At 32.8% G+C, this 26,410-nt stretch overlaps 1 long non-coding RNA gene across 1 annotated transcript in view; it reads right to left on the reverse strand.

The window, feature by feature from the left end:
- Positions 1 to 6,962: 6,962 nt before the first annotated feature.
- LOC141582710 (uncharacterized) overlaps positions 6,963 to 26,410 on the reverse strand; it is an 85,433-nt gene continuing 65,985 nt past the window's right edge. The window contains exons 3-4 of the long non-coding RNA XR_012515604.1: positions 25,346 to 25,379; positions 6,963 to 8,272 (exon numbers count right to left, since the gene is read on the reverse strand). This is a non-coding gene — a long non-coding RNA (uncharacterized LOC141582710). The remainder of the gene's footprint in view (positions 8,273 to 25,345; positions 25,380 to 26,410) is intronic.

The following is a 26,410-nucleotide window of genomic DNA, read 5'->3' on the forward strand; positions in this document are numbered from 1 at the left end:
ATGCCTGATTAGAACCTAATTTTTTTGTTTATTTCATTATTCGTTTTTTATTTATTTATTTATTTATTTTTTCCCCAGCAGTTGAAGAATAAGACAACTGCCATGAAAACTGATGTTATGCCTTCAACATCTCCCAGGCTAAAACAGGCCAATCTTAAATTCCATGTATTTTTCAACACTGCAGATTTCCAAGGAGAAAATGGGATACAGAAGAATATTACATAAATCCAGCTTTCACAGCTATAAAAAAAAATCACAGCCATATATGTAACAGTTACCATGCACCACATACTTGATTGAAAAACCTTATAATAATATACAAGTATAAATTATTTCATTAATAATAGTAATGCTTTACTTAATTATAAATTTTTCAGTATCTGGAAATTGAGAAAAGAAACCCAAAGTAACTCTTCTGCCAAAAGACTCAAACTAACAAAAATAAATTAAACAAGCTAAAGTCATACATATCTTAAAATATAAGTTTAGAATCATTTTGGAAGTTTGCGTATTTCACATATATAATAGTTAAGAGCTATTTTAGGAAGTGAGTCAACTGTGTTTTAGGAAACACTGGAGTTTTTTTCTGGTTTTATTACCTCCAAAAACTGGTATAGTTCAATATTTAAAGACAAGTTCATTATTCAAACTTTCCCTCATTTATGACCATATCATAAAATAAAAACGTCTTTCCTAGTAATTGTCATTTATTATAAGTCATTCTAACCACATTAAAAAATTCCATGCCTGTGGTAACATTTAAAAAAAGTGTATATTTGGGCTTAGTTCCTGTTTACTGGCAAGCAGGCAGCTTCTTAAAACCTTGGAATCTCCTGAGGGATGAGTGCCTTTCATATGCTAACGTATGACTTTTGACTAAGGTGCTTCTAGATAGCTTCAGGATGCAGTCTGGATGCCAGAAAGACCAAGTCTTGACCTGAAGCTTAAAAATTTTAGCCACATCCTATAACTACCAAAGAGAGGAGAGCGGCTAAAGATTTAGTTAATAGCTAACGGCCATTAATGTGATCGATCATGCTTATGTATTGAAACTGTACTGGCCTGTGAATCAGAACAACTGCATCTTGAATAGGAGCTGGGTAAAATGAGGCTGAAACCTACTGGGCTGCATTTCCAGATGGTTAAGGTGTTCTAAGTCACAGGATGAGATAGGAGGTCAGCACCAGATACAGGTCTTAAGACCTTGCTGATAAAACAGGTTGCATAGAAGCAGCCGGAGAAAGCCCACTAAAACCGAGACGGCCATGAGAGTGACCTCTGGTCGTCCTGACTGCTATACTTCTATCAGTGCCATGACAGGTTACAAATGCCATGTCAATGTCAGGAAGTTACCCTACATAGTCTAAACAGGAGAGCCATGAATAATCACCCATTGTTTAGCATATCATCAAGAAATAACCATAAAAAACAGGCAACCAGCAGCCCTCAGGGCTGCTCTGTCTATGGAGCCATTCTTTTATTGCTTCACTTTCCTAATAAATTTGCTTTCACTTTACTCTCCAGACTTGCCCTGAATTGTTTATTGTGCAAGACGTAAGAACTCTGTCTTGGGATCTGGATCAGGACCCCTTGCCTGTAATAAAAACTCCAAAAAAAAAAAAAAAAGCCAAGAAAACCCTAAATAAGGATATTTGCAGAACTTCAGAGTTGGCAAACACATTCACATGCTGAAAGGGTAGTATATCCAAACTCCTGTGTTCAGGATCCTTCCAGACCTAGCCCAATGTACCTCTTAATCTGGCTGGTTTTTACTGTACTCTTTGTAATAAACCAATCACAGCTAAGTAAAATGTCTTCCTGAGTTCTACGAGCCATTCTAGAAATGATCAAACCTGAAGGAGGAGGTTGTAGGAATCCTCATCATTGTAACCAGCTTAGACAGAAGTGTGGGTACCCTAGGTTCACAATACTTGTAACTTGTATCTGTAATGAGATCAATCTTGTGGCATGGATCCCTTAAACTGATAGAGTTTGACAATTACTCTGGGTAGTTGATGTGAGAATTAAATTAAATTGTGGTCCATCCAGCTGGTGGTCCAGAGAATTGAAGAAATTGATACATAAAAAATCCATGCATTTGATATTAGTAGTATTGTGAGTAAAACAATGCCATAGGACACGGCACAATAATATTAATAATTTTGTTAATATATAATTTTCAATTATGTGTAATTATATGAAATATAATTTTATTGATATTTATTGAAGATTTATTATGTTACATCCTTAATATAAGCACTAAATGTAAAATAGCTGTAAAGAAGATGCCTTGAAATCCTTTGGGGAGGTAAACATTTATCAACTGAGCCAAAAAAAGGGAATAATATTCAGAATATGTAATCTGGTTGGATGGTCATAAGTAAAAGTGTCTCGGAAGAATTATTGGTCAGGGTGAGATATGCTCAATCAATAGGCAAGTGGACGCACTGCAGGTGGAGAAAACAGCATAAACAAAATCCTCCAGCAGGACAGGATGTGGTGTGTCTGAAAGAATGAAAGAACTGTGGGCGGAAGTTTAGAAAGTGAAGGGGAGGGTGGCCTCTCTAGCCTACTTTAGGCAGTGACTGGCTGATGATGTTATAAACTGTGTCTTTATCCCCTAAACAATTGGAAATTATGAAATGGCTTTATCAAGGAAAATGTCATAACCAAATTCATAAAATAATTTCATAAACATTATTCTTTCAGGATGCAAATACTTACAAGTATCAAGAAAGCTAAATAAAGTTGGCTTACATCATTGAAAGTGCAGATACAGAGTGAGCTTCTGCAATTGTTTAATTTAGTGCCTAAACGGTCAGTAAAGAATTCTATTTATTTTCTTCACTGTATAGTTCGCTTTTGCATAAGACTCCTTTCCTTCATGATAACCAAATTACTGCAGCACTTTAAGGCTTCACATCACATATACCATCATCCAAAAGAGAAGAGGGAGCTATTCTCACAGAATATTAAATATCTAATATTCATCCTAATTACTAGTTGTATGTCATATGTCTACCTCAGAAACAACCACTGAAGTTAAAGGAATGAAATCTAAAGTCTTAAATAAAAAAGTCCAGTCACATAGGTTATGGTGGGATCAGTTTCTTCCAAAGTGGGTTAACTGGTGGAGGAGAGATAGATATGATGTAGGAATAGCACTATGTGGTAACAGGACGATGAAAAAAATCCAAAAGACAGTTAAAATAAGAACTAGGCAAAGAAACCACAGGATAACAGAAAACCCAACGTAAGTGAAAGATAATGGCTAAAATCCCAATCAGGGTGACATGTCCATGGCTCAGGCAAACCCAAAGAAGGGGGAAAGGGGTCAGTAACTGAGGGTTCCTGAAATCCTTTCCTTTTTCAGAGTATCTAATGACTATTCCACCCCCTAATTAAAGAAACATCTATAAAATAGGAATGCTGGGTGATCACAGGAGAATTGGGGAAAACATCAAGCAGTAATTTCACCTAACAGGAAGAAAGGAGTTCCTAACATTAGCTACAAGGACGAGGATGAGGCTGGGCTGACAAGATCCTAACAAAACAGGGTGGGGCATAAGCTGGTTAAAATTGGGTGGGTCCAACATAGCGTTGGGTTTGACCCATGCCATATCCCAGACTTAATTATGTGCTTATTACCATACTAAATCACACCTACCAGCGCCATGACAGATCCAAGCATACCCATTCTCAAAAGTTATACTCACAAATTTCATCAAGATGAGACTTCTCTACGTAAGACTTCTACTGTTGACAGCAAGGACACTGCTTTTAAACTTCTTTGAAAACCTATCATTTGGTTGAGAAGATCCAGGAGATGATTAATTAAATTCTTGAACAGATCTTTGGTCTGAGGCAAACCCATTGATATTTCTGAGCTCTTAACAAAGGATTTTACATTCATGCCTTTGGTTTCATATGTAGACAATGATTTTCTTACAGTGAACTTTATTTGACCATTTCTTGGAAGCCATTGCTTGATTTTTAACATGGTTTGCTTTTTGGAAAGTCTGATAATTTTCAAAGCTATAAAACCTCTAATTATTAATGTTTTAGAGCATTTCCATTGTTCATCTCTTTCCTCTCACATTTTATTGTAAGCAGTGAGAAGCCACCAGACAGCATGTTCAACACAGAGGGTGGGAATACCTTTAGCTAGATAATCCAGTTCATTAGGTGTATTTTTATTTTAAACTTTATCAGAGGGGACAGTATTTCTAACTCCCACTATATAACAAGTATCCACTCTCCACCAATTTTACATTTTTCTCACTTACCTTTAAGTCCTCACTTACAGCCTACCAACAGCCCATGGTGCGTCTACAAACATTTTATTCTAGGCTTTCTCAGCTTTTATAAACCCTCTCAAATGTTCCCAGCTTCTTCCCAGTGTTCAGTTTAATAGTCATTCTCACAGGATAGGATTATTTTTTGGCAGCTCCTCATTTTTTAGGCACAAAAATGTGTATTAGTAATCTATTGCTGTATAACATGTTATTCTAAAAACTAGCAGCTTTAATAACCAAATATTACGACATCGTTTCTGTGAGCAGGAATTCAGAAGAAGCTTACTAGATAGTTCTGAGCCAGAGTGTCTGATGCGGTTATAGTCATTTATTGGACAGGGCTGCTCATCTAATGGCTTGTCTGGACTAAAGAATGTGTTAAAACGTAGCTCACTCACGTGGCTGTTGGCAGGATGCCTCAGTTCCTCAATTCTTGTTGGCAAAAGGTGTTAGTTTTTTACCACATAGGCCTATTTTTACAATGTGGTGGCTAATTTCTTCTCAAATGTGAGGGACTGAAAAGAAAGCTATGGTACCTTTTATGACCTACTTTCCAAAGTCACACTCCATCATTGTCACTTTATTCTATTCTTCAGAACCAAGTCATAAGTCCATCTCCACATTCAAGATCATTAATACAAGGCTCCATATATTAAAGAAGGAATATCAATGAATTGTGGTTACATTTTAAAACCACCATACACAGCTCTTGTGGAGACTTCAATTATTTTAATAATACACATATTAGGCTGCTCGAAGTTGTCTCACAGCTCAATGATAATCTGTTCATTTTTCTATGCATTTCCTTTTGGATATTTTCTATTGCTATGTCTTTAAATTCATTACTTTTTTCCTACAAAACACAACCTCTGTTAGTTCCATCAAGTGTATTGTTTAATCTTAAACATAGTTTCATTTCTAGACATTGATTTGTGTCTTTTTGATTTTTCTATGTTTCCACTTATGTATGGTCTGGCTGTGTCCCCATCCAAATCTTATCTTGAATTTCCACGTGTTGTGAGAGGGACCTGGTGGGAGGTAGTTTAATCATGGGTGCAGGTCTTTCCCATGTTGCTCTCATGATAGCAATTAAGTCTCATGAGATCTGATGGTATCATAAGGGGGAGTTTCTTTGCCCAGACTCTCTCTTTGCCTGCTACCATCCACTTAAGAGGTGACTTGCTTCTCCTTGCCTTCTGTCATCATTGTGAGGCTTCCCCTGCCATGTGAAACTCTAAGTCCAATTAAACCTCTTTCTTTTGTAAATTGCCCAGTCTCAGGTATGTCTTTATCAGCAGCATGAAAACGGACTAATACAACTTAACACGTTCAATCTTTCTTTAGGTTCTTGAAAATATGAAATACAGTTATAGCCCCTATTGTAATGTCTTTTGCTATTCTTTTGATCATCATTCCATTAATTTGTCATTTCTGGGTCAGTTATATTTGATAGATTGTTCTCTTATTATAACAGCTTATAATACCTCTCAATCATGTGGTAGTAACTAATTCCTATAAATTGCTTTCTGAGATGCTTTTATAAATGATTTCATTTTAGAGCATATTGATTGCTGAGGAAATGAATTATAGCTGTCAGCACTGGTTATGTAGCTGACTTCTTCACACCTTTTAATAAACTGATGCCATAAATTTTGTTACTATGAAAGAAAAAAATTAATTTTATCACAAAAGTGAGGGTAATGATAAAGAAAGAGTGACTCTTGAGAAGATGAAATAAGAAAATTGTTATTTTTTTCTCAACTGGGAGCAATTCCAAAAGTAATAATGGTTTGCAAATTGATTAGTTTCTTAAGGCTCATATGAAAGAGTATTGGAAAAAGTAAGCACTAAACCAGTGTTCTTCACATCATTACTGTTCCACACCAATTGTCATTAGTGCAAAATAGAATAAACAGGAAACAGCATAAACAAAACGCTCTGATTCTATGACACCATGACTTGGCCAATCATGAAAAAATATTTGTTTTATTTTACAGTAAAGCAAGGCTAGAGAAAGAAATGCAAAATTTCTCTGAAAGAGGAGTCAGCCTGAAGTTATTATAAATTAAAACTCATCCATATTTTAAAAATAAAGATATTAATTGACTATTCTTGAACTTCCTTCAAAATCTCAAAACAAAGTGTGGGGACAACCAGCTTATTTACTATTTTAAACACCTTTGTAGAACAGAAGTTAATACCTTTTAAAATAAAATAAATAAATAAATAGACTCTAGGCTGTCAGAAACATAGCATTGACAATATATAGCATATAATAGTTTACACACTTGTCAAAAGTAGCCAACAAGGAATTTGAAGCCAACTATAAATGAGGTTGATGATTTAATGAAAAAAAAAAAAGATGAATATGGTAAGTTAAGAGATAGGAATCTCAGCAGAGAAATGAAATAATATAAAAAAGAACTAGAAATTATATAATAAAATTATTGTCTATAAAAGAATTAGTGAATATGCTTAGCAATATATTAGGTACTGCAGAAGAAATGATATATATATAGAAATTATCTTAATTGAAGCACAGAGAGAGCTTATGTGCAGTTATTCTAAATCATTCCAAACTTATTTAGATTTCATAATTACTTTTTCCTTTTTCACGTGTTTCACATACATACACATGTAAGACCAATCCTGTAAAAAATAGGTTATATCAAAAAATCTAACAGATTATAATGAAAAAGAAGAAAACTAAAGAAAATAAAAATTGGGGTAGAAGAATATTTAAAGAAATAAGGTCTTCATATCAATTTTTATCAAGAATATCAACTCATATGTCCAAGGAGCTCAGCAAATTTAAAGCATGATAAGCCCCCCACCCAAATTATAACAAGGTACGTAAGAATCAACCACTGAAAACTGAAGTAAAAAGGCAAATCTTAAAGTCAGCCAAAAAGAGATCTGATATATTTAAAAGAGGTAAAACTTTAAAAATCTTGGTTATCACAATGATGCAATTAAGGTAAATATGGAAAGCTATTCTTAGAATTTTCAAAGGGAAAAATAATCTGTCAAAGGAAAATTCTACATCCAGCAAAAAGATCCATCAGTGGTAATGATAATAGTTCCTCTCTGTTTAGGACCTGGATAGACCCAAGAAAATGTCATTATTCCAGTAGCAGTAAGAAAATAGCTAAACAACATACAAACAGTGTTGCTTGTTTTAAAGTAATCAGAGATATGAGGTCATATAGCAGTAAGTATTTTGAATTCTAAAGGGTGACATATTTTCATTGGGAAACATGGAACATGGAAACTGTTTCAGCTTTGGCAAAGTACTAGAAGAAAAAGATGAGCAGAACGAAAGCATGTAAAAGCAAGAGATATAAGAAGACATCCATGGTTTTTGTTGAATGTTAGCTTGGAGAAAAGCAGGATTTTATCACAGATCATTGCAATCCTAGTGATACAAAAGTAAATGCTTCTCATTTTTTTTCAAGAAATACAGTTAAAGAGAATACAGATAAATATTGAAATAAAAATTAGAAAGCGAGACCTGAATCCATTTTAATCTGAAGTTCTCATAACCATTATCTTTCCCTTAATTTTCTTATGTGCAACAATACACTATTTCCTTCACTTTGTTTTTCATCAAAGACATCTCAGGTCAAGTCTTTGCACTTGCAAACAAAACTCATTCTTTCCTATAAGCCTCTTCCAATTTTAATCTTAAGTTTTAATAATGAATCTACAGAAAATAGGGACCAAATAGGAAACTGAAAAAAAAAAATGACAAATAACAATTAATCATGATGACAATGTAAATGAACATTGTTACATAACCAGAAGATAATATCAGAAGTGTAGATAAAATATACACAAAACAAAAGAAGACACAACTTACAGTTGTTTCATTTTGTTTTTGGGGTTCTGTTGCTGTTTTCTCTGAGTTGAAAGGAGCCAAACTAACGGAAGTACTGGGCACTGAAGAGATAGCATCTTTAAGGTTGTTCTTCATAAAACTGAAAACAAAAAACAAAAAACAAAAAACTATGTAGGAATGTCAGACATATTATACCACATTTCTAAAATAAACATTACATTTATTTTTCCCCCAAAGATCAGCAAACACAGATTTAAGAATAGTAAGTTTGCGATGGCAATAATACAGAAAGAGGATGGTGAACAAAGCCAATGCTTTAAGAGTCTTGAAAATGTATTGCAGTAAGAGTAGTACTAGAAAGAAAGTAACAGGTACAGACTTTAGAGACCTTAAATAGCACGTTAAGATTTACACTCAAGAAGGAAGATTGAAGAAGTCCATATCAAGTCTGAGGGAATTCCAATGGATTAATCTTAAGTTAATTGCTGTGTATTAAAGCATGGGCTTTTATATTTGTTTTGCTCTTTACAGTGTTTCTGAATTTTCAGTTGTCCTCTTTATTTAATTTTAAGTAGACTCACACTTGTTAACTTAAATAAATTTATTTTTTTAATGCTTTATTAATCTAAAAACTTCCAAAGGTTTTTGACACTCTTGAAAGCAAAAGTGAATAGTACACTTTATACTTATTTATACTTTTATCTCATATTTGTCATATTATTTTATAATTTATTTTACATGATTTTACTGTTTCTGACTGTGAGCTGCTTGTGAGGCAGGAATTTGCCTCTTTCTCTCTCTCTTTTGTTTAAATCTTTGTAACTCTAATGCGTATTACTTCTAGAACTTGATAGGTGCTTAATAACAATAAAACAATATCTCAGAAACTACTAATTTACAAGGCTGAAAACTTCAATATACTCTGTCAAGAAATAAACAAAAGCAATGACTATTCTTACAACGGATTGTTAGACCATGTATTGTAGATACTTCTACGAATAATTTGATTCAATAATAATGTAAATTTTGATAAATGTCAACACTGCTTCATGTTAAAAGCTCATAAATACAGTAGGTATTCAAGGACTGCACCTCAAAATAGTAAGAGCCTTCCATGACAAAACCATAGCCAACATTATATTGAGTGAGCAAAACCTGGAAGCATTCCACTTGAAAACTGGCACAAGACAAGAACGCCCTCTCTCACAACTTCAATTCAACATAGTATCAAAAACCTAGCCAGAGCAATCAGGCGAGAGAAAGAAATAAAGGGCATCCAAATAGGAAGAGAAAAAGTAAAACTTCCTCTGTTTGCAGATGACAGGATTCTACATAGAGAAAACACCATAATCTTGACCCAAATCTCCTTCAGCTGATAAATAACTTAAGCAAAATTGCAGGATACAAAATCAATGTACAAAAATGACTAGCATTCCTATACACAACAACAGCCAAACCAAGAGCCAAATCAGAAAGGCAATCCCATTTGCAATTGCCACAAAAAGAATAAAATACCCGGGAATACAGCTAACTAGGGAGGTGAAAGATTGCTACAATGAGAATTACCAAACACTGCTCAAATAAATTAGAAAAGACACAGACAAATGGAAAACATCCTATGCTTATGAACAGGAAGAATCAATTATCATTAAAATGGCTATACTGCCCAAAGCAACTTACAGACTCAATGCTATGCCTATCAAACTATTAATGACATTTTTCACAGAACTGGAAAAAAATATTTTAAAATTCATATTGGACCAATAAAGAGCCCAAATAACCAAAGCAATCCTAAGCAAAAAGAACAAAATGGGAAGTATAACCTTACCTAACTTCAAACTACACTACAAAGCTAAAGTAATCAAAAACAACATGGTACAAAACCAAGTACAAAGACCAATGGAACAGAATAGAGAGACCAGAAATAAGGTTGCACATGTGAGACCATCGAGCTGACAAAAACAAGCCATGGAGAAAAGACTCTCTATTCAATAAATTATGCTGGGATAACCATCTAGACATATGCAGAAGATTGAAGCTGGACACTTTCCTTAAACCATACATAAAAATTAACTCAAAATAGATTAAAGACTTAAATGTAAAACCTAAATCTATAAAAATCCTGAAAAACAACCTAAGGAATACTATTCTGGATATAGGAACAGGCAAAGATTTCATGATGAAGACACCAAAAGCAATAATGACAAAAGCAAAAATTGACAAGTGGAATCTAATTAAACTCACGAGCTCCTGCACAGCAAAATAAACTATCAACAGAAAAACCAGACAACCTAGATAATGGGAGAACATTTTTGCAAACCATGCATCTGATGGAGGTCTAATATCCATCATCAATAAGAAACTTAAACAATTTTATCAGGAAAAAAACCATTAAAAGTGGGCAAAGGACATAGACACTTCTCAAAAGACAACATACATGTGGCCAAAAATCACATGAACAAAAAAGCTCAATATCACTGATCATTAGAAAAATATAACTCCAAAACACAACGAGATACTAGTCAGAATGGCTATTAGTAAAAAGTCAAAAAATAGCAGATGCTGGCAAGGTTGTAGAGAAAAGGGAACCCATATGCACTGTTGGTAGGAGTGTAAATTTGTTTAACCATTGTTAAAAATAGTATGGAGATTCTTCAAAGAGCTAAAAGCAGAATTACCCTTCAACCCATGAATCCACTACTGAGTATATACCCAGAGGAATATAAATCATTCTACCACAAAGACAAATGAATGTGAATGTTCACTGAAGCACCATTCACAATAGCAAAGACATGAAATCAACCTAAATACCCATCAATGACAGATTTCATAAAGAAAATGTGGTCCATATATAACATGGAATATAGTGTAGTTATAAAATAAAATGAGATCACATCTCTCCTAGGAACATGGATCAAACTGGAGGCTATTATTCTTAGCAAACTAACACAAGTGGGACCTAATTGATAAGCACTTATAAACACAAAGAAGTAAATGACAGACAATGGGTTCTACATGAGGGTGAATGTTAGGAGAGGGGAGAGCAGCAGAAAAGATAACTATTTGCTAATGGGCTTAATCCCTGGGTGATGAAATAATATGTACAATCAAACTCCATGACTTGTGTTTACCTGTGTGTCACAAACCTTCACATGTACTCCCGAGTCTAAAATAAAAGTGGAATAAAAAGAATGTATATCATTCATTGTTTTGACAAGGCTATTTTACATCCCTGAGTGATTAAAAACAACTTAGTTTGTTGTAGAAAATTGATAGGAATGCAAATGCTTCTTGTCCATATTAATACAAGTATATAATTTCCATTAGATAATATATATATATATATATATATATATATATATATATATATATATAAAATACAGGCATACCTCATTTTACTGTGCTTCACTGATGTATTTTATACAATTTGAGAATTTCAGGTAACCGGTGTTGAACAAGTCTAGTGGCACCATTTTTCCAACAGCCCATGTTCACTTCATATCTCTATTACATTTTAGTAATTCTCAAAATACTTCAAACTTTTCATTATTTTTATATTTGTTATGATGATCTATGATCAGTGATCTTCGATGTTATTATTGTAATTGTTTTGGAGCTCTGTGGGCTGCACTCATAAGATGTCAAACTTAATTGACACGTGTTGTGTAAGCGTTCTGACTGCTCCACCAACCAGCAGTTCCTCTCTCTGCCTTTCTCTGTCTCTCTGTCTCTCTGAGATCTCCATATTCTCTGAGACACAGTGATATTGAAATAGACAAATTAATAGTCCTACAGTGACTTCTAAGCGTTCAAGTGAAAGGAAGAGTCTCATGTCTCTCATGTAAAATCTATAGCTAGAAATGATTAAGCTTAATGAGGAAGGTATGTCAAGAGCTGAGCAGCTAAAAGCCAGGCCTCTTGCACCAAACAGCCAATTTTTTAATACAAAGTTAAAATTCTTGAAGGAGATTAAAAATACTACTCCGGTGAATGCACAAATGATGAGAAAGCAAACACCCTTACTGCTGATATGGAGAAAGTTTAGTGGTCTCGATAAAAAATCAAATCAGCAACAATATTCTTGAAAGCCTAATATAGAACAGGGACTTACTTCTCTTCAATTCTATGAACACTGAGAGAGGTGGGGAAACTGCAGAAGAGGTTTAAGGAAAGAAGCCATCTCCATACCATAAAAAGTTCCAAGACAAAGCAGCAAGTGCTGATGTAGAAGCAAGTGATCCAGAAGATCTAGTTGAGGTCATTAATGAAGGTGTCTACACGAAACAACAGATTTTCGATGTAGATGAAACAGCTTTCTATTAAAAACAAATATGCCATCTAGGACTTCCAAAGTAGAAGAGAAATCAGTGCCTGGCTTCACAACTTCAAAGGGCTGGCTGACTATTTTTTTTAGGGGAAAATGCAGCTGGTAACTTAAAGTTGTAATGAATGCTTGTTTACCATTCTGAAAAGCATAGAAGCCGTAAGAATTATGCTAAATTTACTCTTCCTGTGCTCTATAAATTAAACAACAAAGACTGAATGACAGTACATTAGTTTATGATATGGTTTATTGAGTATTTTGTGCCTACGGTTGAGACCCATTGCTCAGAAAAATAGATTTCTTTCAAAGTATTACTGCTCATTGACAATGCACCTGGTTGCCTAAGAACTCTAAAGGAGATGTACAAAGAGATTAATGTTGTGTTCATGCTTGCTAACAAAATATCCACTCTTCAGCCAATGGATCAAGGAGTAATTTTGACTTTCAAGTCTTATTATCTATGAAATACACTTAATACAGCTATTGCTGCAATAAACAGTGATACTTTTAATAAATCTGGGAAAAGTACATTAAAAACTTTCTGGAAAGGATATATTATTCTAGATGCAATTAAGAACATTCATGATTTACAGGACAAGATCAAAATGTCAACATTAACAACAGTTTGGATGACACTGATTCCAAATCTCATGGATGACTTTTTAGGAATTTAAAACTTCAGTGGAGGAAACAACTGCAGATGTGGTAGAAAGAGCAAGGGAATAGAATTAGAAGTGGAGCCTAAAGATGTGAATAATTTGCTACAATCTGATGATACATTTTTAATTGATGAGGATTTTTTTTCTTACGGAGGAGGAATGAAAGTGGTTTCTTGAGGCACAATCTAGTTATTCAATATTCCAAATTGTTGTTGTCATTTCAAAAACATTCACAAGCTGGTGAAGTTGCTGTCAGTGTTGTTGGAATGACAACAAAAGGTTTAGAATATTTAATCAATTTTGTTTATAAGGCAGGGGCTGGATTTGAGAGGACTGACTCTAATTTTGAAAGAAGTTGTACTGTGGGTGAAATGTTATTGAAGAACATCGTATGCTACAGAGAAATTTTTCATGAATAAAGAGTCAATTGTTGGGGCAGAAACTTCACTGAAGTCATATTTTAAAAATTTGCCACAGCCACCCAACCTTCAGCAACCACCAACATAGTTAGTAGTTAGCAGCCATCAACAGAGAGGCAAGATCCTTCTTCAGCAAAAAGATCACAACTCTCTGAAGGCTCCGATGATCACGAGTTTTTTAGCAAGAAAGCATTTTTTTTAGTTTAGTTATGTACATATTTTTAGATATAATGCTATTGCACACTTAGACTACAATATATTGTAAACATAACTTTTGTATGCATTGGAAAACCAAAGAAAAATGGGTTTTGTGAAGGAAACAATCACCTTATTACTATATTCACTTTATCATGGTGGTCTGGAATGTAACATCTCCAAGGTGTGCAAGCATATATTTTATATGCTAAATTTTTATTTGAATGAAAACTGGTTCCTTCAACAAGTTTGTATACAATATTTGACATACATTAATTTTATATCTGTAGTAGAATAGTAATTTTACTTTTTTAAAAGTATATCTTATCAACTTATATACATAATAAGGAAGAGCACTCTCTGTGAAGGCCAATAACTCAAAACAGGCATAGGGAGGTCTTATTAAGGGAAAGCCCAAAATATTTTATCAGAAAAAAGTGATTGTTCTGTGAGTCAAGTCTGTCTTTGACAACTAAGGATTGGTTGGCTTCCTGGGAGTACTGTTTTGGCTTATTGCTGATCTATGAAGTAATTCAAGGAGTTTTCTCTCTTTCTGTATACTTTGGGGCTGCTAAGTCAAATTAGTACAGTGAATCAAATCAAGATGGAGTCCACTAGTGCGGTTGAATATTTTTTTTTAATAACTCTTTCTAGTAAGAGTTCTCATAATGCAACTCTCCTACCATTGTGAAAAACTGTTGTAGAAGAAAAATTGTAGTTTGAACAACTAAACTTTTGAAATTTCAGCATAAACAGTATAGAAGGATAAATAATTAGGTAAGTACTTTATCCTTTTTTATTGACTATAAGGAGTTTAGGAATCTGGAAGAAAATCAGCATTTGTGTTCTTTGGCAAGGCTTTATGCAAAAGACAGACTTTAATTGAATCTACAAAAATAAAATAGACAAAAGAAAACAGGAAAGTATTTTATGAAAAGAAGTATCAATAGGGGCATGAAAGCAGAGGATGAAGCTAGCTTGGAATAGCAGTGGCAAGAACGAGGAGCCTGGGATGAAGGGAAACACTGAGGATTAGAAAATGACTGGTGGTGGTGAAGTAGCAGAAAGTAGCTAAGCATGAGGGTATCAGGCAAAGGAAATTTTGAGAAAGAAACCTGGACTGATGACTGGAATCGCAACAATCACAAAGCCCAGGAAACTCTCTGTAAAAAGCAGAGCAGAGATTTTTTTTTTTTAATGAAAAATCTCTGAAGACATTTTAAAGCAGAATAAAAAACGAGCTGAGGCATAGTAGAAGGAAATGCTGGCTCTAGGAAAACAAAAACCATATCTGAAATCTGAAAACAAGGTTGATTTATATATATACATATATACATGCATACACTCATGGGGGTGTGTATAATTTTAAATACATAATATACTTTTGAGAATGATGAGAATATGCAGTTAATGGGCATAGGATTTTGAATCCCAAACATTATTAAGACAGATAGGTGATTGTATCTGTGAATAAATTTTCAAGTTAAATTAAGTCATTTCTTTAACAATTTTGATAAATATAAAAGAAACATGCTACTTTCATCAAATTATGTTTTTAAAGTTGATGCAATTTTTCTATTAAATTATTTTAGAAAGTGTATGTATATGACCTTTCTCAAACTATCAGAATAATATATTTTGTATATCTCTTAATGTTTTAGATATGTATGTGTTTGTATACAGTAATTGAATATATTTTATCTGAAAGCAAAGGGTCCAAAAACCTGAAGGAAAAGTAAACATTTTTTGAATTAATATCTGGTTGAGAAAATGCTGGCTTCAGAGGTTTTTTGATGTCCAAATACTATATTTGCATCAGTGAACACAAGCTAGGGCTTCCAGAAGCTGTTAACTGTTTTTCTGTCCGTGATTGCCTATTTCTCATTAAAATAGCTCTAAAAGGGTCAAAAAGGTTAAATGACTAACAGATAAACTGGGGAAGTTCTTTTTTCAAATAAAGATATCTGTTATAATTCTACAAATGCACACTTGAAGCAGGATTGAGAAAGAGCCATACCACCCGTAGTACATGTGAGTCTCTGGACTGGAAGGAGGACACTAACAACACACTATGGACAAAACTGACAACGTCCCGATCTCTTATCACATTCTATGGAAGCATCTATTAGGTGGCTATGTGATGGTCAGGAAAATAAAGATATTGGGATAATTCTAACTTTTCACATTATACCCTCCTCCCAAGCCACTTAGGTTTAGATATCAAACAATGGTAGATTGGAGGACCAAACGGGCAGAGGTTACACATAGGTGTGATGCATATGTTCGAATCCACATATTCAAACCTCTAAGGGGTGTTTAGTTTATTATAACTTCATACTTTTCCCCAGTTCACAGATCTAAAACACTGGCCTTGAAGGCTTCAGATTGGACATTAATAGCCTTTGGCACATCCATTATCCAAAATTAAAAAATCTCTTTTAAGTGTACTGAAGAAAAGCATCATCAGTCCTTGAACAAAATGAACCTGCTGTCCATTAATAATATAGTAAAATGCATGAATCTGTATTTACAGAATACAAGATTTGTGGTTAGAGAATCTTAATTTAAAGTCTTTCATTTGTTAGCTACAAAACCAGCCTGGGAAATTTACTTAGAATATCTGTTCCTCAGTTTCATCAATTGAAGGGTGAGTTTAATGACATACATTTTTATGGAGTTATTTTAATATATTAAAATAATACATATAGATTACTTAGCACTGAACCTGCTACATAATATACTAATATATCTAATTCCTAATAATTAAAAAAGATAACATCAAACATCAGCAAAATGAAAAATAAATTTATGAATCTCCATAAAACCATCTAATATATTTTTTAAAATAAAGAAAAAAATAATGCATAAAAATCTCAGCCCATAATACCCCCACAGGGAATTTATGAATATTTAGAAAAAAAGGACATTTATCTATTCATATACAAATCAAATAACAATCATGAGTTAAAAAGGAATAGGTTAAATTTTGCATCAGAATAATTTGAATGATGAATATAAGAAATAAAAGAATTGAGACTATAAAATTTGTTTTGTGAAACAAAGCAGACTTGCAGAACGTAAAAGGCATTCATAAAGGGAAAAAATTCAGCTAGAATATGACATACTGAAAGCATGCTTGGCAAATAAGGGAGATGTGCATGGTGAATAACAGAACAGCTTTTACAGAACATCTAAACAAGCAAAAAGTGCTAAGTCATGGAATAAATGAAGTGTCTGGAGACTACAGAACTGAGACAAGGAATGGAAAGGACTAATTGTTTTGAGTAAAATTAATTATGAGAAAGCAATACTGAGACATCATCTAGATTAAATTCAGTTTACTATAGTAAACATTCATTAACTACAAGTCATTTCCTTATAGAAGCAGTCATCATGAAAAAAAACTTTTATTCATTTCTACACGTTAGTAACTCATCACTTTCAAGGAATATCAGGTTCTATTAAAATCACTTCTTCAAATTTGTTTTGATTAAAAGATATAATTATGTAAAAATGCTATAAATATTATCAAGATGGTTCCTCACTAAATACCATGAGCTATAAATCAAAACATGTTTTAGGATTGACTGCAAAGTATCACTAGGAGCATGTCTTGTTATGAATGACTCTGTTTTTAGGAAAGTTTGTGTTTAAAACTTTGGATGTTAAGTACTTGTTTTAATTGTCCTCATAATACCTTCATTGAATAAATTAGAAAAGGACTTGACTGTCAGGCCCACAATAGGTTCTGAACCTTAATGTCACGTATTTGTACTTATTAAAAATTGTTTCAATGAAAAGTACATTAGCGGTATTAACTTCTGGTCCAGTTAGAAGTTCTTCCATTTGAAAAATGTGATATTTGCATGGAACTGTTTGAATCTTTTTTACTTTCTTGCCCCCTCCCCTACATTGAATAGAATTTAATCTAGAATTTTCTCTTTTGATAAAAGAACAAAGACTGAATATGCTATTTGTAAATTAATGTTTAGTAACTAGGGATACACTTCAAATACTAGAACACATTGTAAGTGTAATCTTAGGTATTCTTATGAAAATGAATCTCTTAACTATCTTTTGAACCCATATTCACACTGATTTTCAAGATATTTTAAGTTATTTTTTTTTCTCTTTTCTTCAGAGGTCTTCTTATATGGGGGCTAATTTTTTTATTGTGTAATTCACAAGGGGCTGCACTTTTTTTTTATAAGGCTTACAACTATGGCTGGATGTTTTGCTCTAGTCCTTAAGAAGAGCCGTTTTATTTTTTATAATCACTTCTAAAGTCAGGTGGCCATGAACTGTTTGGCATGTGAGAGCTGATACAAATTGAAACCCAAGTAGAACTAATTGTATGTCACCCTATGAATGTTGACAATGAAAGGAATTACCTTGCCTGTAGTATACTGTCACTTCTGGACTGAAAAGCTGGGAAGAAACTTAATTTTTGCATAAGTCAGAAAAACTTACAGCTAGTGTTCACAATTTCCTGATTGACCTCAATAGATGAAGTGAACTGATAGTATTAATTTGGATTGAAGAAACTATCTGGTTCTTGGTTCATGTAAATGTACAGTCTATATGCAATATTAACTAAATCAGATCGTTTTTACAGTTTCACATGTGTACACAGGTTCCCTCCCAGTCCCTTCCACATCCATTAGTTATTGAACTTTTTAAACTGGAATTGAAACATTACAACAATGTTTTGGTGCAGCAATTTTATAAATGTATGCAGTAGAATATGTGTTATTTTTCTGAGGCAAACCAAAGGTAAATTTCTCAAAGTTCTTGCTGCCTTCTTTAACAGCGTTTGATGGAAGATCTTTTATAATTTGTAATAGATAAGGATAAACCAGATTGCAAACACTTAGTTAAAATCTTAAGTCATGTACCAAGTTTTTGGTCCAAATTGTGTAGGATAAGTTAAACTTAAATTGCATTCTATTAACCAATATAAGTGTATTTCTGTAAGCATAGTTATACTGAAATAAAGTTGTTTCTTTATTTTTAAAAAAAGAATCAGTACTAAAAATATCTATGCTTTAGGTATATTTGATATATCTATGGCCATTCTAGGAATGTTTTAATAGGCAGAATTTTGTTCAATCATGAGATGTGTTACGATAAAACATTTGCTCTCAAATTAATAAATTCTAAAACATTTTCTATACTAAAAGTCAAAATATAAAATAACCAAAGAAAGACTTAAAATTAAACCAAAAATAAACTGTGTAACAATTACACATACTCAACTTTAGTAATATATTTATTTACATTTATTGTGCACTCACTATGTGTGAGAAATTGTATGGAAATTATGCATTCATTTACTTCTCACTGTTTCTTTGATTTGCGTGTAGTAGTTACTGTGTATAAACTTGGAAGTACACAAAAACTTCATTTAAAACTTTCAAATTTGAACTAATTTTAGACTTATGGAGAATTGCAAAAGTAGCACAGAGATTTCTCTCATATCCCTGGACTCTGCTTTTCCTAATGTTAACATCTTTCAAAATCATAGTACAATTGTCAAGAAGTGTCTGAAAGTAAAAAGAAAAATAGTCCCAAACTTGAATAGACCAAAATATTTTTCCCAGTATTATTCTTAGAAGAAATTAGCATTCCTGATAAAATCTTTATATAGTTTCTGAAAACAGTTCTCGGAATTTAGACATGCTCTGTGAAAGAGTTACCCCTAACCTTATTGAGTCTCAGTTATCAGAGTCTGGAAGGTCTTTAACCATTATTTCTTATGTGTTTAATCCAATAATAATTATATAGTCTTCCCTTGACTTGCAGAATATTATATCATTATTTAATGTTACATTACTATAATGTATTATTAATTATAAATATATTAATTATTTTTCTCTGGTTCTTATCTATTGAATGTAAGATTGTAAGAAGCTTGGACACATGCCAACAACTCAATGTGTGAACAATTTTTCTTTATTAGAAGAAGGAAATTAATCCTATCAATACCATTTCCTGGAATAATATGCCATAGAAATCAAGGCAAGGCAAAACAAAGAGTAAGTCTATATTTTTCTCATAGGTGGAAAATCTCTGAAATGACTAAAGGACTGAGTGACAAACACTTTGCCAGTCTAGTAGTTTCTTAATCACTGACTTTAGCAGTATTGGAGAATCAATATTGTTTGACAGTCAACCACTAATGACAATTTAATAAATGGACTTTATTATTTATGAATATGATAATTGGTTAATAGATTACTATATGATATTTGGCAACTCTAAAGCAGTTAAAACAGAGAAAAACAATGATTTAATGTGAATGAGTTTTCTAAGTTCTAACATCTATAACAATACACAGGAATAGAACTGATGGTGAGCCTAGTCCCATTTGTGCAATTAAAAATGTAAAATGTAAAATTATGACCCTCAAATATAAAATTACACTTGTCAATACTTTTTTTCAATTCATTAATTAATGAGTGAGCCAGTAAGACTTCATTTGAGAATTTGACTAAAATTATTTATATTCTTTATGAGAAAACATGCTTTTTTGCTACTATGGACACAAATTATTTGCATTGCCATCATTTTTGAAAATAATTTTAACTCCTGGCCAGGCATGGTGGCTCACGCCTGTAATCCCAGCACTTTGGGAGGCCAAGGCGGGCAGATCACGAGGTTAGGAGTTCAAGACCAGCCTGGCCAACATGGTGAAACCCCATCTCTACTAAAAATACAAAAATTAGCCAGGTGTGGTGTTGGGCATCTGTAATCCCAGCTACTTGGGAGGCTGAGGCAGGAGAATCACTTAAACCCAGGAGGCAGAAGTTGCAGTGAGCTAAGATCATGCCACTGCACTTCAGTCAGGGCATCAGAACAAGACTCTATCTAAAAAAAAAAAAAAAAAAAAAAAAAAAAAAAAAAAAAAAAAAAAAAAAAAAAAAATTGATCTGGCTAATTAATTTCAGTCTGGCTAAGAATCATTGCTGGAGAGCCACTGGACTCATTTGGAGGTAGGAGGGCACTCTGGCTTTTAGCGTTGACAGAATTCTTGAGCTGGTTCTTTCTCATCTGTGTGGATTGATATTCCTTTAACATCTGAAGTTGCTATCCTTTGGATGGGGCTTTCAGCTGTTACAATTTATAATGCTGTTAAGAGTTTGTGATATAAGTTGGATTTAGTTGATTGTCTTTGTTTCTGAATACCCTGATGCCTTAGGCTCAGCACTGCGAGTCAGAATTATTTAACCCTGGGGTGCTGGGACTGGGACCGGGACCACAGCCTTATTCTCTGGCCCCCTTGAGGTCAAGCATTGGTTGCACTGGGGAATGGGAGAATGAGGTGCTCCCAGTTTGCTGGCAACAGTGCTCCGTTAGGTTTTCAGCAAAAGCACTCTGCTGGGGCTGTTGGATGGCCTTGAGTAAAATCTTTCTGATGGGTCTCTGTCAGCAAAAGCACTCCAGTGGGATGGCAGGAGTGGCCAGTGAGAGAGCTACGGTAGCGGCTCTGGTAAAAGCACTCCAGCAGGTTGGAGTTGGGTCACTGCAGGCAAATGTGCCTCAGCCGGGAAGTGGTCAGGCCACAGGCAAAAGTGCTCTGGCATGGTGGCTGAGGGTTCATGGACAAAAGGGCTCCTGCAGGTTGCTAGGGTGGCCATGGATGAAAGGTCTCCAGTGCAACAGCAGCAAGGCTGCAGATACTGTGGTGTGGGTAAGCACTCTGGCAGGGCAGTGGGTAGGCTCCAGGCAAAACACTCTGGTAAGGGTCCACTTTATCTTTGCAGTATACATTTAGAAATAAATTTTGGGGTCAAAGGAAAAGTATACACAATAGAGGTTTTAGTGGAATTTCATTGTTTTATTGTACACTCTTTTATGTATTATCAAATAAAAATCCTCATAAAATACAAATATACAGAACAAAATAAAATTATATGTAATAGTGATAACTAGTGTTAAAATTTTGACATGTCTTTCAGAATTTCCTTTACAAATATATGTGAGCACTTGGATTGAGTTTTAATTAAAAGTCATCCAAATATTATTAAGAATCGATTATACGCAATAATATAAATGAGAACAAAACAGAATTTGTGTCAGGCTTACATGAAGAATAAAAATAATAGTTAACTCTTTTGAGTGTTAAGCACAATTGGATGTGTATTTGCTCATTTGGTCTCCACATTCATCCCACAAAGTAGAAATAACTTGTCTAAGTTTACACAACTCAGATGTGGAGATGAATAATAGAATATAAATGAACCCAAGAATCCTGAACATGAGCTCCTGCCCTTAACTCTGTACCATAGGAGAGGCACACTAGATCACTAATCATGTTGTATTGTACGCGAATGGTACCTCTGAAATTTTGTAAATTGGTAGTTATGAGGGTCTCTCAGATTAAGCATACTGCCTATGTGTAACCCGATTTCTCCCTAATCACACATGATAAATATAATGCTGTATCAGTTTTGATGATTTTAATGTATTTCACTTTTATGTAATTTCATTAAAAATATAGACACGTACTAAATAATTACCTTTGGTAGGAACTATGCTTATTATACATGTTCAGACATCTATCTTTGTACTTGTTTTTTGTTGCTTCCTTAAGAATAGTTTTGCAAGTAGAATCCCTTGGTGGAAGGATATATACAATGAAATTTTTACACTTATTATTTATTTTTCCTCCAGAAAAGCATTAATATATAGTCATCAATAGAACATTTATTCTATTGCAGCAATATAACAAGAGTCACTGTAATACTGGATATTATAGGTTCCTTTAATATTTTGCAAATATTTAAAATTTGATTTTACTAACATTTCTTAAATGTCCTACTTTTATCAGAAAATCAATATCTATTTTTCTAAGTATAATATTCCTGTGGTAAGTATGTTTAAAAACATAATTATAAGGATATAGTTGCTATTATTTAGTAAGTTACATAAGCATGCTACAATAATTTTGATACTTTGTTTACACAATTTCATCAAGCTTTTTGAAGATCTTAAACCAATGAAAAGTTTATATATGATGAAACAAACAGATCTTAAATATTTTTATTATTTTTTAACACCTGTAGGATGTGTAGTAATGTCACCTCTTTCATTTCTAATAGTGATAATTTCTGTTACTGTCAGTGTTAGTAAAAGCTTGTCAACATTAGTATTTTCAAGATTTCAATTTTTGTGTTTGTTAATTTTGTTTGCCTATTCTAGTTGATTGCTACTCTTATTTTTATTGTATATTTTATTATTCTTATTTAATGTTTTATTTACCTGTTGGCGAACCACCCTTGCAATCTTTCAATAAATTCCACCTGTGGCCACATTTTTGTTGCTTGTTTTAGTACACTGTTCAATCAGTGTGCTAAAATTTTATAGAGCATTTTTGCATCAATATTGATACATGAAATTGGTCATAGCAGTAAGCAATCTAATACCCAGATGCCATTTTCTACATATACTTTTTCAGTAAAATACTCTAAATCTTGCAGAAATGGCTGATAAAGCAAAGATGGCAAAATTTAATAATATTTCAATCTAGTTGAAAAGTAGATGGGTGCTTATTGTAGTATCCTTCAAAGTTTTCTTTGGTTTAAATTTTTAATATAAAGAATGTGTAAAGTGTGTTCTAATTTTATCACTTTGAAAATATGGTAAATAATGGTAAGAATTATTTTATTTCATTGTGCAAACGTAGCTTAAAAAGAATCAAAAATTTCATTAGGGCAATTAATTCACTAGCTATTATTTTAATTTCAGATGTGCAATATAACAATAACTTTAACATGATATAAACTACTAACTGTATTCCAGTATTATTTATATATTGATTATTAATGTCCAAGTCACTTTAATAAAATGTGAATTCTGTTCTCTGGTAGCATCAATTACATTCAAAGCTGTCACCCATAGCCTGAGAATCACAAAATAGATAGTAAGAACTTCAGTTGCTATGACTTGTTCCAGCATTTATCTGTGAGACTTGTTCATTCAATTACGTTTACGAAATGCTACTATGAACAGGCATTCTCAGTGCTGGGAAAATACAAACTAAAAAGTAATAAAATTAAGAATTCTTGCTCACAAGGAGCTTATATTTTAGTAGAAAGAGAGGAAGGTTAAATATTTTAAATAAATAAATTATATTGTAGCTTCTATGATAAGTGCTCAAGAGAAAAAGAACAGAGTTAAAAGAACATGAAATTCTGATGCAAAGTGGAATGGTGGTAGGGTCACTATTTTAAGTAGAAAGGTCACAAAATGACTCATTAAAAGTAATTTCATAGCAAAACTCAAATAAGGATTATTGTAGAATACATTTATTAAGAGATCAATTGTCTATTAATCTACCTGTCCAGGTCTTTGTCATCTCTATGGGGTTTATGTGGGAGACCTGTGCAGGTATCTAAGTGACAACAACATTTATTAGATGTTTTTTAAAGTTCTGTCTTTAGAGAAAAATGCAATGCTCTTTTAAATCTTTAAAATTCTTAGAGAGAAAATGAAAGGAATGCATAGTTGTGGATAATATGCTGTGAAAAGTGTAATCACAATAAAACCCCCAAACTTTTCAATATATTCTTAGATACAAATACAGAACAAATATTGCTTTCCCCTTTCAATGAAAACTTTTTATTTCTCTGAAAGTCTGTTTCAGAATTCTCAGTAGATGTTTATTTTTTACTTAAAGCAGGCTCACAGAAGCATGCTGAAGAGGGAAATTTTTATGAATTTCCCTTTTCAAACTGAACAACAGTGAATGCTTCTAGCAAATCCAGTGTGCTCCATTTCATGCATTAATCCACTTAGTAAGCTCAGGTAATACTTTTAAACAAAATACATATTTTTGAAAAGATTGTACCACTGGCCCAGTATTTCAGAAACTCTATAACAATATTGCATTTATTTCCTTCCATGTTCCTAGTTTGAGATATCAAAACTAATAATAAATAAAACATGAAGGGCCATTCACATTTATGCACACTTGTTTACTCCTTTGGAATTCTGCTAATGAAAATTAGCATTGAAAATCAAGTTTGAATGAAACTCTAATTTCATTTGTGAGTCTTCGTAAAATTCTGTAGATTCATTTATAATATCAGTATTTTGAAACAAATACTACGTAATTTGCATTCACTTGTAAAGAGTTTTATAGGTTATAATTTGCTTGAATCTAAAAACTCAAATTTGTTTGTATAAATATAAATTATTGTTTTTCTCATGCTGCTATCCTGAAATTAAAATTCTGAAAAGGTAGCAGTTATAATTTTTCTTAGAATTTTTTTAAAAATGTAAAAAATTTTCTTTCTACCCACAAAAGTTAAAAAGTTTTCAAAAAAATATATATTTTTTATCTTATTTAAGAAATACATAGATTCTACCAGACATCATATGCATCAGACATCAACCATGAAGTAATCTTGCAGACGGATCTATATTTTCTATAGATATCAATTTATAGAAGCAGAGAAACCTACTAAATACCACCTGGAGAAATGCAATAAACAGAACCTAAATTGTGAATAATTGACCAGAGCAAAAAGCTGGTTTCTTCTATCAATATTTTCCAAAAAAAAAAAAAAAAAAAAAACAGAGAGAGATGAGAGAAATTATACTAATAGACTTACTCTGAATACATGGGTCATGATCCAAGTGAACAAACTGTAAAAAAAAAAAAAAAAAAATTGTGACACAACTGGAAAATTGAAAAACAGAAGTATATTTAATGAAATTATTAATTTTGGTAGCTAAGCAAAATGTATTGAAATCTTTTTTTTTTTTAGGATTTAGAGCTACTTATTGAGATATTTACAGGTATAGTTATATGAAATCTGAGGAAATAGATGGAGGTATACAACAAGAAAGATTGACATGACTTGACAATTGTTGAAGCTAGTAATTTTTTCATAGCATTTATTATGCTATTTCTTTCCTTTGGTATATAACTAACATTTTTATAATACTTATAATGTAAATTAAAGCCTTGAAATGAGAAAACTATTCTATGTCATTATAGTTGGAGAAACTCATACAATAATTGAGACTTTACTATGTTATACATACCCAAGTTAAACAAAGTAATTCAATAGCAACTGCATTTATAAACATATATTAAATACATATTTAATATATGTTTATTTAACATTATTGACCAAATAGAACTTCTCTTTAGGAGATTACCTATAGAATTGTGTCTCAGAAACCTCTATTATCATATGATACATTTCATAATTAATCATTTTTAAGTATACTTTTGGATCGGTTACAAGTATTTGTTTACAACATATATTCTTGAGTTTTATAGCATATAAACTAATTTTATTCATTTCCTATGTAATTTATTTATACCATGTGTGTATTTTATTATCTAATAAGAATACATAAGAATATTCAGTTCTATGGTTGTAATCAAGTTACGATTACATAAAATTGGCTGCATTAGTTATCTATTGCTAAGTAACAATATCATCATAAACTGCATGATGTAATTAATGCACAGTTATCACTTCACAATTTCTATGGGTTAGGGGTCTAGGCACTGCTTAGCTGAGTCATTTACAAGGCTAAAATCAAGGTTTTGGCCTGGGTTAAGGTCTCATCTGATGCTTGACTGGGAAAGGGTTTGTTATTTCACTAACATGCTTATTTACAGCACTGTTATTTACAGACTTCCAGACTGCACTTGGAGGGAG

The sequence above is a fragment of the Saimiri boliviensis genome, chromosome 2 (assembly GCF_048565385.1).
Source record: "Saimiri boliviensis isolate mSaiBol1 chromosome 2, mSaiBol1.pri, whole genome shotgun sequence".
Taxonomy (NCBI): Eukaryota; Metazoa; Chordata; class Mammalia; order Primates; family Cebidae; genus Saimiri; species Saimiri boliviensis.